The 13,157-nt window shown below is 37.1% G+C and overlaps 2 pseudogenes; both read right to left on the bottom strand.

Moving 5' to 3' along the window:
* Nucleotides 1–2,793: 2,793 nt before the first annotated feature.
* Nucleotides 2,794–3,767, bottom strand: LOC105681257 (annotated as a pseudogene).
* Nucleotides 3,768–5,054: 1,287 nt separating this feature from the next.
* Nucleotides 5,055–6,697, bottom strand: LOC112213489 (annotated as a pseudogene).
* Between the last annotated feature and the right edge of the window lie 6,460 nt (nt 6,698–13,157).

The raw sequence follows: 13,157 nt of genomic DNA, 5'->3' as shown, positions 1-13,157 counted from the left end.
GTATGAAAGTATACTTTATACGTTTATCGTATTAATATTTTATTTCAATTGTGTTTCATTGGTTTGTATAAATGGTTTTCTTTCTTACTGCCTCTCTCAATGCATTTCTCACAATAATCTAAATATACATTAAACATAAAACAAAGATTCTGTATTCTTCCTAATGTTTAATAAGTTTTGGAGGATGAAAATATTGTTTATATATGTCGGGTTCACATTATGATTAGGGTTAGGGGCGTGTAACGAATCTTCATTTGGATTAGACATTATTGTTATGCAATAGAGAAGATATTTACTAGTACAAATATGATTATTAGTACAAGTGTAAATATTACAGAATTGGCAAATAACCGCGGTGATTAGACACTAATGACAATGGTCTCATGTTCCATAACGAATCCGCGGTCAACGGGATAACAAATGTACTTTCTTCCAAAGTCTAAGTTGGACTCGACTTACCTGTCTACGGTACAAATATTACTGAACTAACTCTTTGTTAGAACGTAGAGTATTGCCTAACTAGAGTATTTGACATCGTGAAAATGCTGTGTAACTCGCTAACGAGACCTCACGAGAGAATCACTTTCCGTCACGATGATGCTGCAGAGGTAACTATGATGGGATGTGTCTAAGAACACGAGTTCATCGGATTCGTCGAGGAAAACCTTCGTTCGGAAAGTGAGAGAAATGGACGTTCCTGTTAATTAGTTAATTTCTATGTTGGTGGTTGAAGAAAGATGCTAACCGCCCTTGAGACAAAGTTGCTAGCGGCAAGCGTTTTTCCTAAGAAAAGCAGATTTCCCGTATCGTCCTGTAGTATCCCGTAGTAGATGGTAGATTTAGGGGCTGTTAGGATAAAGATTGTTTGTCTGTTTGAAGGACTTTAGTTAACTAAATCTTGAGATTTGTAACGGGTCCTCAGGCTAGCTGAACATGTACTGTGGAGATGCGTCAATATCTGGTAATCATCTTGCCCGAAGAATAGGGTCTGTGTGTGAACAGAAACCGTTAGAATGTTTACTGTCGCGAGCCGCTACAACTATTTTTTTTAAGGAGAGCTATAAAATTACTCCATACCTCTGTTAGGTAAAAACGTTCATCCCGTGACCGCAGCTATGTTCAGCGACTAGTTGTCGCCTCGAGCCCGAGCTCATTATCACAAATCTCGGACAATTATAATCGAGTTAAATTATAGAGATTAAGATATTGGGGATTTTCCGAAGAATTTCAAAGAAAAGACCCCGGTGTCCCTTTCATCTCCAACATATATATACGATAGGAAATACTTTATATCGATAATAATGATCTAAACAGTTTGTATAATGTGTATAGAATTGTTGGAATCAGAGGGGAAACAAGAGGACTGTCGATCCTTACTGGCTGGAAAATATTGATCCATCGTTTCGCTTCAAACGTGATAACGATTATGTAATTATCAATAAAGTTACAAAATAGCAGCGTATTGTTAAAATATACAAGATGGGATACAAAACATTTTGAAAAAGATAATGTAGTGCCAAGAAGAAACAATTTAATCTTCCTATGACATTCAAAGCTTCTCTAATACGTTCATGCTGCCGTTTCTTCAAAAAGTTTTTATAATTTAGAGAGTGTAATGAGTTAGATCGAAAATGATCTAAGTATCATACAATCTGTGTCACGAATATGATTTATTATTATGAAATAAAGAATTTAAAAACCTACTTTTTCGATAAAAAAAAGTCATCTAACAGAAATTCCATTTTCCCTATTTCTAAATCTCGTAATAATACGCTATCATGATCAGAAACGAAATAAAAGAGAGAATAGAAACAGATAAAATAAGAAAAAAAACAAGTAAAAATTTGAAAGTAAATGAAATAACGTGGAATCTATCGATTGTGATTCGCAATGGGAATGGGCGACTCGATTTGAAAATTCGAAACAAAGGTAATCGTCCCTCGGTTTAGGTGTCGCCATTACTGGCAGAAATACCGACGTGCCTAAAAAGCATTCGTGCGAGAAAGCGATTGACCGAGTCGCTGGAGCAAATCAGATTTATCGGACACAGACGGGTCAGAATCGCTCTGAGTAATTAACCGAGTTATTCGACGACGAGGAAAACCCGCTGCACCATTCTCTGTCGCTTTTTGATGCTTCGACCCTCACAGCTGACGTCATCCTCGTTTATGGACGTGTCATTTTCATCTTTCGTTTAACTCACGAAAACGGCTTGCGAAAGTAATCAACGCGTAGCACGTGGAATTTCGACGCATAACCTTTGGTTTAAATCTTTCTAGGAGAAAAGCACAGCATACGTATGGAATTGCGCTAATTGGAGAAAAAGGAAGAAGTTATTAAAGTAAATATTAAATAGAACTGGTTCGTTGGATTTATCGAGAATCTAATGAAAATTGGAAAAAAAGAATTCGGATGAGAATGATTCGAATGAAAATATATAGTGATGGATTTGACCGTTAAATTGATTTCTTTATAAAACTGTAATTCCGAAATATATTACGATATTAAGATGCTGTACTTTGAGATGAAATGTTTTGTTTCTGGTTACTTTTAATCTCTAACTATGAACCATCCGTTGCTCCACCGGTTTGAATTTTTATTTTTTCAGAAAAATGAATAAAAATATGATAAATAATTGATAATATTAAATAATATATTATTATTTTATTTATTATTGCTTAGTCCGTGCCTTTCGGCTTTGGATAAACTTTCGGTTTTACATCTCTTACCATATACCTATTTTGCTTCTTATATATCCTCGCCTCTTATCCACTCTATTATATTGCACTCCCTTAAATATTCTATCCCACTTAATTATTATATCTCTAAAAACTAAAACTAAAAAAACTAAAAACTAATGACTAAAAAACTATTGCAACTTTGGGCTTTTGCCTCCTTGCTGTGCTTCCTGCCTGTCGTTCCTCCTTGTCTTGTATTGCTCTTCTTCTTTCTATTATTGTTTTTAGTTCTGTTAGACCTTCTCCAGTCTCATTTAGTGTTTTTTTTATATCCTCTGATCCTCCCGTTATTTCACATTCTTCTATTACATGTCTCAGGTCTTCTTCTTTCCTTTTACATAGTCTGCATCTTTTTTCTCCCTCTTCTTTCCAGTATTCCCTTACTTTGGTCTCGTTTCCACATCTGAATCTTGCTAATATTCTTCTGTCCTTCGACTTCATCCTCCCTTCTAAGTACTTTAGTAATTCGTCTTTGACGATATTTCTGTAATGTATGTTATATCTGGATTCCCTTATCCTTTTCCCCCTCTCTTCTGCTTCTCTCTATCTTCTTTCTTTTATAATTTGGTCTGCTGTCATCCTTTCCTGCTCTTCTATTGCTTCTATCTGCGTCCCTCCATTTCTCACCTCTTCCAGTCCCTTCTTTCACTTTCTTGTTCTTTTCCCTTCTTGGCCATTTCCTCAGTTTCTCTCTCTTTCCTTTATACACTCCTTTACTAGTTCCTTTTTTGATTCTAAGACCTTCTCTTCATACCTTGCTGTTCTTTTTAATGCTTTTTCTCTGATTTCTATTAGCTTGCATTCTGATTTCTGTTAGCTTGCATTTTTCTATCAATATATAATTTGGTGTTGTCATAACTAAACCATCATATCCATTTCGCATATCTTCTTTGTATTCTATCCAGTCTTTCTTCCATGTTCCAGCCCCATACCTCTGCTCCAAACAGCGCCACGTTCTTTACCAGTGCTCCAAACATCCTCATTCTCTTCTTGTAATCCTACTTTAATATTCTTTCTCCCACGGTCCATGTTTTCTTCATTGCCATTGTTGCTCTCTTTTTCCTGTCTTGTATGTATTTCTCATCACTTCCGTTTTTCTGTAGTATGTACCCTAGTTATCTTATCTCGTCCACTTCTTCTAATTCTTGCTCTCCCCATTTTTATTTTCTTTGTCTCCTTTTGTTCCTTCTTTTTTCTAAAACTACTATCTTTGTCTTTTTCGTGCTCAGTTCTAATTCGGCTTCCTTTAAAAATTTTGTGAATCTCTTTAGCATTTCCTTTAGCTCTTCATCTCTATCGGCCATCAGCACAATATCGTCTGCATATATCAGTGACCATACCTTCTTTCTCCTACCACTATGCCCCTGGCTTGTCCTTTCCTTAGTTCTTCTTCCAGTCCTGCCACGTAGATGTTGAATAACGTCGGGTTCAACGGGCACCCTTGTTTGACTCCCCTCACTGTACAAAATTCGTTTGTGTTGTGGTTCTTGATTCTCACTACATTCTTTGTTTCTGCGTATATCTCTTTAATCCTTCGGGTTAGTTTTTCGCTAATCCCCATTTTTCTCATTTTTTCCTCCAATTTCTCTCTGTTTAGCCTGTCGAACGCCGCTCTTAAATCCGCAAAGCAGGCATATAGTTTCTCTTTTTCTCTACTCAACTGTTTGTCTATGATATGGTTTATCACAGATACCGCGTTGATCACTCCCCTTCCTTTTCTAAATCCGAATTGGCTCTCTTCCAGTTTGTTTTCAATCTCTGCCTTCAGCCGTTCGTCGAGTATCCCTGCATAGATCTTGTACGCTGTGTCCATTAATGTTACTCCTCTGTAACTCTTCGCTACTCTCTTGTCCCCCTTCTTGTATATCGGACATATTACTCCTTTTTCCTCCTGGTATCCCCTCCCCATTCTATATTTTCCTTAACAATTCCTATAACGCCTCCCCCACTTCCTTCGGCGCATACTTCCATACCTCATTTTCTAACTTATCTTCCCCCATTGCTTTCTTTTCCTTCAAGTTTCTTATCCGATAGATCACCTCTTCCTTCTGTATATTATCTTCTCTCTCCTCCATTATTTTCTCTTCCGCTTTATGCCCCTCCGTTTTTCTGCCCTCTTTGTGCTCTGTTCCTTCTAAAATTTCCATAAAGTGATTTTTCCACTCTTCTTCGCTTATATCTTCATCTATACCCTCTCTTCTTCTTCTATATTTATTTATGTATTTTCACATTTCTTGTTCTGTTTTGATCTTCTTTCTCCGTTTGATCTATTTTCTCCGTTTCTTCTTCTTCGTGTCTTTCCTTTTTTCTACTGTTTGAATGCCTTTTTTCCTCTATGAGCGCTTCTCTGCTGCATTTTCCTTTCATAATCTTTGTTATCTTCCTTCTCATCTCTCTTTTCCTATCTTTCCACTCCTTGTCGTACCACGTTTTCTCTCCCATGTCCCATTTCCTTATCTTCACTTTCTTCTTTGACATTGCTTCGTTTATCTTCTTTTTGATTTCTGTCCACATTTCTCTACTATTCTTCCATTGCAGGTCCAGTCTTTACATTCCTCCAAGTATTTTTCCACACTTTCGTTTGTCCATTCCCCTTTCTCCTTCTTTTCTTCTTTTTCCTCATTTATTTGTAGTTCCTGTCCCCCTATTTCTATTTCTAACGGCATGTGGTCTGACTCTGTTCTTTTTCCTACTTTCATGTCAATTATTTTTTCTGTCGCCTCCTGATTGCCAATCACATAGTCTATTACTGAGTTTCCTCTCTCCCCAATACAGATCCACTCCTCCACTTCTTTATGTCTGCCATCGATTATCGTCCAGCCTTTCTCTTCCAGATATTTTAGCAGTGTTCTTCCTTCCATGTTTATTGTCTTGTCTTTTGATCGTCTGTTTTTTTCTTTCTTTTCTTGCCCTTTTCCTTTCCTCCCTCTTCTCCCGCTCTTGCGTTCCAGTCTCCGCCGATGACTTCCTCTTCTCTTCCGTCTACTCTTTCCTCTATTTCTTTCCATGTCCCTTTTGTGTCTTGATTATAAACCACCATTACCCTATACGTACCCTATACGTATGTTATCATTGTATAGTATTTTTCTTTCCACTATATTATCACTTATTTCTTTGTATTCTATTTCTCTCAGTTCCTTATTTATACCCGTTATTATTCCCCCCTTTGCTCTTCCTTTTTTCCTTACTCTCATTACTGCCCTACATTTCCAGTCGAATTCTTTGGGTAGTCTATATTTTAATTTTTCCCAATTGTCCTCCTCTATCCATGTTTCCGTGAGTCCGATCACGTCGAATTTTTTCAGATATTCCCACACCTCCTTGTCCTTACTTATTAACCTTGCTACATTTCAGAAGCACATTTTCTTCCCCTTTGTAGTCCCCCCTTTTTCCCCTTTTTTCATTTTTCGTTCCCTCTCTTTCTTTCTTCCTCCAGCCTCTCTTCATTTTCGTTCCACCTATATCATCATGTTTTCTATATTTAGTTTCTTATATCCAATCTTTGCATATTCGCCCTTTTCCCTTCTTTCTCTGGCTACCCCTCTTACATGTTGCTGTACCTCCCTTTCTTTTCTTGTCAGGTCGTCATCTATGTATACCCCTTTTCCAATTTGCTTTTCTCCTTCATTATCCTTATTTTTTCCTCAGTTGATTTCATCGCCGCCACTATTATTGTGTTTTTGTCCCCCACCCTTATCATATGTGTTCTTTCTACTTCTGCCCCTATTTTCATTTTTTCTCTTATGAACTCCTTTACTGTCTCTTCATTGCTTCCTTCGTTCCAGTCTACTCCTTTGATTACTATGTTCCTTCTTCTTTTTTCTCTCCCTGCCCTGTCCTTCTCCTCCTCGATTCTTCTGATTTTGCCCAATACTTCTTTCTTTTCCGTTTCCCACTCTTCTTTCTCTCTGACTCTGTCTCTCTCTCTCTCTCTCTCTCTCTCTCTCTCTCTCTCTCTCTCTCTCTCTCTCCCCCTTCTTTCCCTTTCCTCTTTCATTTCCTTTTATTTCTTTTATCATTATCTCGAATCCTCTTTCCATTTTCTCCATTTTTTCAACCATTACCTCCATTCCTGTCTCCCTGGTTGGTGTCTCTTTTTCTGACAAGCTGTATTTATTCAATATATTTTATCTCCCGCTTTACCCGCGTTCCTTCGTCTTCCTCTGTTTGTCTCCATCTGTCGTTTCCCTACCTTACTTTTTTTGCAGCGCTTTTGACTTCCTAACCTCTTCTTTTCTAGTTTTTCTTATTTGAATCTCTCTCTCTCTCTCGTTCCTGTCTTCTTTTCTCTTTTCTTTTACTTTCTCTTGGTATGCTCACCCTTTATTTTCCCTTCTTCGTGTCAATTTGTGTTTCCTTCTCCTTTTTCCCTTCACACTTCACTTTTTCCGCAGAGCACTCCTTCCGCGTGTTACCCTCGCCCCGAACCAAACCGAAAGTTCATTAAATAATATAAATAACTCTATATATATGTCAGGTTTGCATTAGAATTAGGGTTAGGGGCGTGAAACGAATCTTCAAGTGGATTACACATTGTCGTTGTGCAATAGAGAAGACATTGACTAGTGCAAATGCGATTATTACAGAACTTGACAAGTAACCGTGGTACTTAGATACTCGGAAAGCTAATGACAATGATCCTAGGTTCAATAACGAATCCGCGGTCAACGGGATAACAGGATGCACTTTCTTCCAAAGTCCAAATCGTACTCGACTTGCTTGGCTACGGTGGAAGTATAACTAAACTAACTCTTTGTTAAAACGTAGAATATCCACCGAGCGTAAAGAAGCTAAGTAACTCGCTAATACGACCTCACAAGAGAATGAATTTCCGTCGCGATGATGCTGCAGAGGAAAACTATGATGGGGTGTGTCTGAGGACACGAAATCATCGGATTCGTCGAGGATAGCCTTCGTTCAGAAGGTGAGGAAAATTGGCGTTGCTGCTAATTGGTTCAATCTCCATAGCGGTGGTGAGAAAAAGGTGCTAGCCGCCCTGGAGGGAAAGTTGCTAGTGGGAGACGCCGTTCGTTGAAAAATAGGTCTCTCCTATCTTCTCGTAGCTGGGAGAAAGATTGTTTGTCTGTCTGAAGGACTTTAGTCAACTAAATCTTAAGATTTATAACGGGCCCTCAGGCTAGTGTACATGTACTGCGGAGACGCATCGGCATCTGGCAATCATTTTACTCGAAGAATAGGGTCTGCATGTGGCGAGCCACGGGTCAGAAACCGTTGGAATGTTTACTGTCGCGTGCCGCTACAAATATTTCTTTTAAGGAGAGCTATAGAATTGCTCCATACCTTTGTTAGACAAAGCGTTCATCTCGTGACCGCGGCTACTTTCGGCGACTGGCTGTCGCCTCGAGCCCAAGCTCACTATCACAAATCTCGAACAAATACAATCGAATCGTATGACGACAATTGTTTAATTACGCTTATGATAGAATCTAGATTACGGTATTAAGGGAGTTTCCCGAAGTTCCAAAGGGAAGGCTCCGATGTCCTTTCATCTCCGACATATATATAAAGATACATTTTTGCCACGTGCATCTACATTTCTACGTAACATCAAGCAAATCCGTGTATGGACAAATTCTCCGATTTAATTTTCATTGGCTATCCGTACCATAACGTAATTTCCCTCGAATTCTCTTTCCCACATTCAGTCAATTCAAAAGCTCCAACGACCTCCTATGATAGGTAATGACGCATTCTAATAATTAGAATGTGAGAAGCGACATTCACAACTAAAATCGCTATTGCTAAGAATGATATATGTAATCATTTATTAACGAATGAAAATTAAGTGATTCCTTTCATGGTTTTAGAAATCCATAATTTAATTTGATATACGTAGTTTAATTTGATATACGTATGACTTACAAATATGTTGTCACGGCCATTATTCTGAACAACTTTCCCCTATACCTGTTACCGCCACTCAGCTTTAGTTTCCGAGATAAAAACTTTCAATAAAATTTACGTTACGATTGCATTTTATTCTGTAGTAAGCGATCGCATCTTTATATAGTCTAATATAAACTTAACTCATTGATAAGAGAGATAACCATTTTTGGTATTTATAAATAAAAAATAAATAATGGGTTGTGGGTTGAGTCAAAATAGTATCCGGAAACGCTAGTGTGGAATAATTTTGGATATATACATTGATATATCGACTGTTGCGTTATATTTTGATCTCCTATAGGTCAAAATAATGTATACAAAATATATACGTGTCTCTAACATGCAACCTATCGATAATCACGTACGTTCTTTTCAAGTTATACACAAAAGTATATTCGGTAGTAATAAATAATAATAAATCGTGATAATCGAATTTACGATATACTTGCAAGATCGAATGAAATAAAAATTAATTCATGCTAGCGCTACGGACCATCTCACTACAGCCGGATGATAATCTAACCTATCCTGTATGCCAGTAATTTATCATTTTCTAATTATTGAAGCTGTGTGGTGGTAACATCTACGGGACGCTAAAAGAATAAGTGCTAAAGGAACCGTAGCGTGAATGTACACCTCCAGATCGGTGAGCATTTGTCAAAAAAGTTCCGCACAAAATTGATCCCAAGCGTGATTTTCGAGGTCAAATTTTTTTATTTGCAAAATTCTTTATTTTACTACTTATCATAGAAAACAAGAGAGCGCAAATGACTTTTTCTCCCGAAAAATAAGTTGTAGTTTCAATAACTCTTCAATTCACAATGTATTTACATTCTGCAGTCAGATACAAAAAAGTAACATTTATATAGATTAATACTGCTAATCTATAATTATACACATATTGAGTATTTTCCTTTCCTTGTTTCTTTTTTTCTTTGTTTTCTTTCTTTCTTTTTTTATCAATAGTACCGAACTTGCACTTCTTACTCCGGTCAAATTTCCTTCTAAAATTACGTATAATTTCTCACTTCAGATAGTAAGAAAGATGTTTAATTCGGCATATTCCCCTGAAATATCAAATTTCTACCAATAATTACGCTGGTAGATATCCGTAACCGTAAGTAAAATGCTATAAAATCTTTGAATTTTTTTCTTTTTGTATATATTTATTTTTCATTGTAACGGCGGAAAGTATGCTGGATTTGACATTACTGTTCAACGGATGTAAATTATCAAGTCGAACTATATACGGTATCTTTTACTCTGCAAAGAAGGAAGTCCAGTGGTGTCGAATCTCCTGAACTAGGTGATCCATCTCTAACCTCGCATAATTTGTTATGAAATCGTGAACGTAAAAGTCGTAAATACAATACTCTTGTTATCGATGTAGGCATATAATTCTTCACCATTCTTGATTATATCTTTCAAATTATTGCATATGCTTTTTCACGAGCCCAAACCTTCGCATTTGTTGATTGAGAATGCTACTGCATTTATCAAACGATACCGGAAACATATGTAGTTACGACTTAAGTAGCATCCAATGATAAGAATTTAGTCCAATAACCTAACAATTTGTAGTGCTGTAACGCTACGAATTTTATAAAATTGTAAGTTTCCTTAAAAATAATAATTAACCTGTTCTTCTTTAAGAATTTGGGGGCGATTTGATCTTTAATATGAATTTGAATGTCACAATAATTCTTTATCACCAAATTGTTAACTTAATCGCAGAAATTTGTATTGTCCGAGACCTTTTTGGCACGTAAATATCTTCCATTCTATATTCTAACTGTATTCTAATATATCTGTAATTTTCTGCTTCTTCAATAATAACACAAATATAGATACAAACATATAAATGTAAATATAAATATATCGTGAATGAAATCAGTTTGGGAATTGTTAAAACCTTAACATCTTTTTCCCAGTCAAAGGGTCATTAGCGACTCATGGTTCTTTTAAAACTTTTCATGATCAGTAGATTACATTACAATAATAAAAAATCTTGACAACATATTTCAGAGTCGTCAAAATCGTTGAGGCGTGCCCTAACGTAAATATATAATTACTAATCTTTCATTTCAATGAGACACTGAGAGAAGAAGAAATGTTTCCGTTGAATTCGCGAACACCTGACGCCAATGTCTATTCCATTTGTTGTCAGACTTTCTCATTGCGACTGTGGGATTCCTTTAGACCTTGAACGAACGCAATCATTGGAGGGGGCAACCTTAAGAATCTAGGCGTACGCGATCGAAAACACGTATACATATCGGGTAAGAAGCCACATATTCTGTTCATCATTTTCTGTTCAATCATCATTCGATATTGGCGTATTGTGGTCAACCTTATTACGCGGCTTGTCACGTGCTTGTGTTCTACCGTTAAATTGTGATTTTCAATCCTTGTGAAAAATTTTAAATTTGAGGAACTTTATTGAAAATCTAAGTGTCTGTAAATTGTTTCGAAATTGTGAAAGAAATGTGCTTGTTCTAAAAATGACAACTCGAAAAACATGATTTCTAAGTTATCATTATGAGAACGTCGTAGGATCAATTATGATTGAAGAATGTTCTTTCATTACGGTAGTGTTATGTCTATCTTCTTAATTCAAATGAATCTATATTGCATTAAATGAAAACATGTTATTACCAGTTGTTCCGTAAACATGTTTGTGTCAATAAATTTAAAACTGTCATATTTTGAATATCGCTGTTTCAGTGGATTTCAGTAACATACAAAAAGTGTCGAAGTTCAGCTAGTGTCAATCCAACTGATAAACGTAAGTGGAAACTATTAGTATACATATTTCCAAGTATTTGTGTAAAATTTTTTCGAGATACACTACTTTTTATAAAATGCCCGTAATCTACATGTCCAATTTTTGTGATTGAATGATATAAAGATTGTCCTTTTTCGAACTGAAACATTATCAAAATATTCAAAATACACATATGCTAGATTATGATGCAGGTCAATTGTATCACTTGCTACTAACAAAAGTTAATTGTATCACTTTTGTTAACTTATTGCTTATATGCCAAAATTTTTTACTTTAGACGTATTACACTGTCTTACAAAACATTTTTCAGTCTTTGCGATACAATTCGGTAAACCTTGTAAAGTGTCGCGTCCTAAACACGAATTCGGAAGCAGCATTGCTGTATGTAGTTTTTGTAAAGATGCACGACTTTTTCTTCGATATATCAGTATAAAATATATTTTGTTATTCCAAATAGTTGTAAATTGGCAACAAAGTTTAAAACAGAGCAAATTCATAAATTTCATATCCGCTACTTTTACAGTTTTACTAAAAGTTCTTTATGCAGCATAAACTCCATATTTATACTACATCATATACCACATTATACAATGTCGGATTCTGTAGACATTTCTGGAAAAGAAATATCGCGAAAAAACTGCGTTTCCACGAACTATCTTCTTATTTTCCATTAGATATTGTGTTGAAATCAAATTATTCGAACTTAAACGGCTTGAATTCAACTGACTTGATTAGTCCGAAGGAAAAAGTGGATTAGATGGGTTCTTATGAAAATATAGGCTTTTATAGAAAATTGGTAATGATTTTATACCACGATAAGTTCCAACAATAATCAATATTCCCTTTCTCCTTGAAAATTTCTCGAAAATCGTTCACGAATCTTATCGTAAATTAATTATGCTTGGGACCGAAAAGTGTCTCACCCCCAGTCTATTTATTTCGTATTTAATTAAACTTTCACTCAATCACAAAGTTTGTCGCTTGAGCGCCGTTCTTTAATTAATTTATAAAATATAGGAAGAATATAGAAGAAATAATTCCTGTTAACTACCTAGTTTTAATCAGCAAACGAATAGATAGTAACAGTAGTTTATTTCATAATGAAAGGTAAATTAGTTTGCTCGTTCGCCACAAGAACCGTACAAGCACGATTGCGGTCGGCGAGAAACACCTCACGGTCGACCGTGGAGCCGTCGGCTGACGAGGCAGGATTCACCACCATTATAGGAGAAGGAAGAGGGAGGCGAGGCGAAGGAACAGAAAACCAACAGCGCAACCTCTTCCAGCGATCCATGCGCCGACCAAGGACGCAGGAACCAAGGGACGGGTATCATCGTCTTCTTGGGGCAGGAAAGAGACGTAACGCCAGTGGGCGAGACCTGGGCAGCGAGAAAGTGCTGGGCCTTCCCCGACGCCCACGGTGTGCCGCGGTATCGCTCACCGTGAGGGATGGTTCGGGTTCCATGTACAGGGATGAGATGTCGATGGTGAAGAGGGAAGTCAAACTCTCCGAACTCGACATCACGAAATTAAGACCGAGGAGGGCGATCACGCGGGCGCTGCTGTTCGAGATTCCAGGCCAGGACGCTGGGAGCAAAGCATCGCGACTGACCGAGCGGATGGCAGCCACGCTCAAGGTCTTTCCCGCGAAGGTAACCGTGCCGCGAAGGACGGCCGAGCTAAGAGTGATTTGACTGGAGGACTCGGTCACCCCGGAGGAGATGGCA

The sequence above is a fragment of the Bombus impatiens genome, unplaced genomic scaffold, assembly GCF_000188095.3.
Source record: "Bombus impatiens unplaced genomic scaffold, BIMP_2.2 scf_0682, whole genome shotgun sequence".
Taxonomy (NCBI): domain Eukaryota; kingdom Metazoa; phylum Arthropoda; class Insecta; order Hymenoptera; family Apidae; genus Bombus; species Bombus impatiens.
The sequence above is the reverse complement of the archived record's forward strand: the minus strand, read 5'-3'. Positions and strand labels throughout refer to the sequence as shown.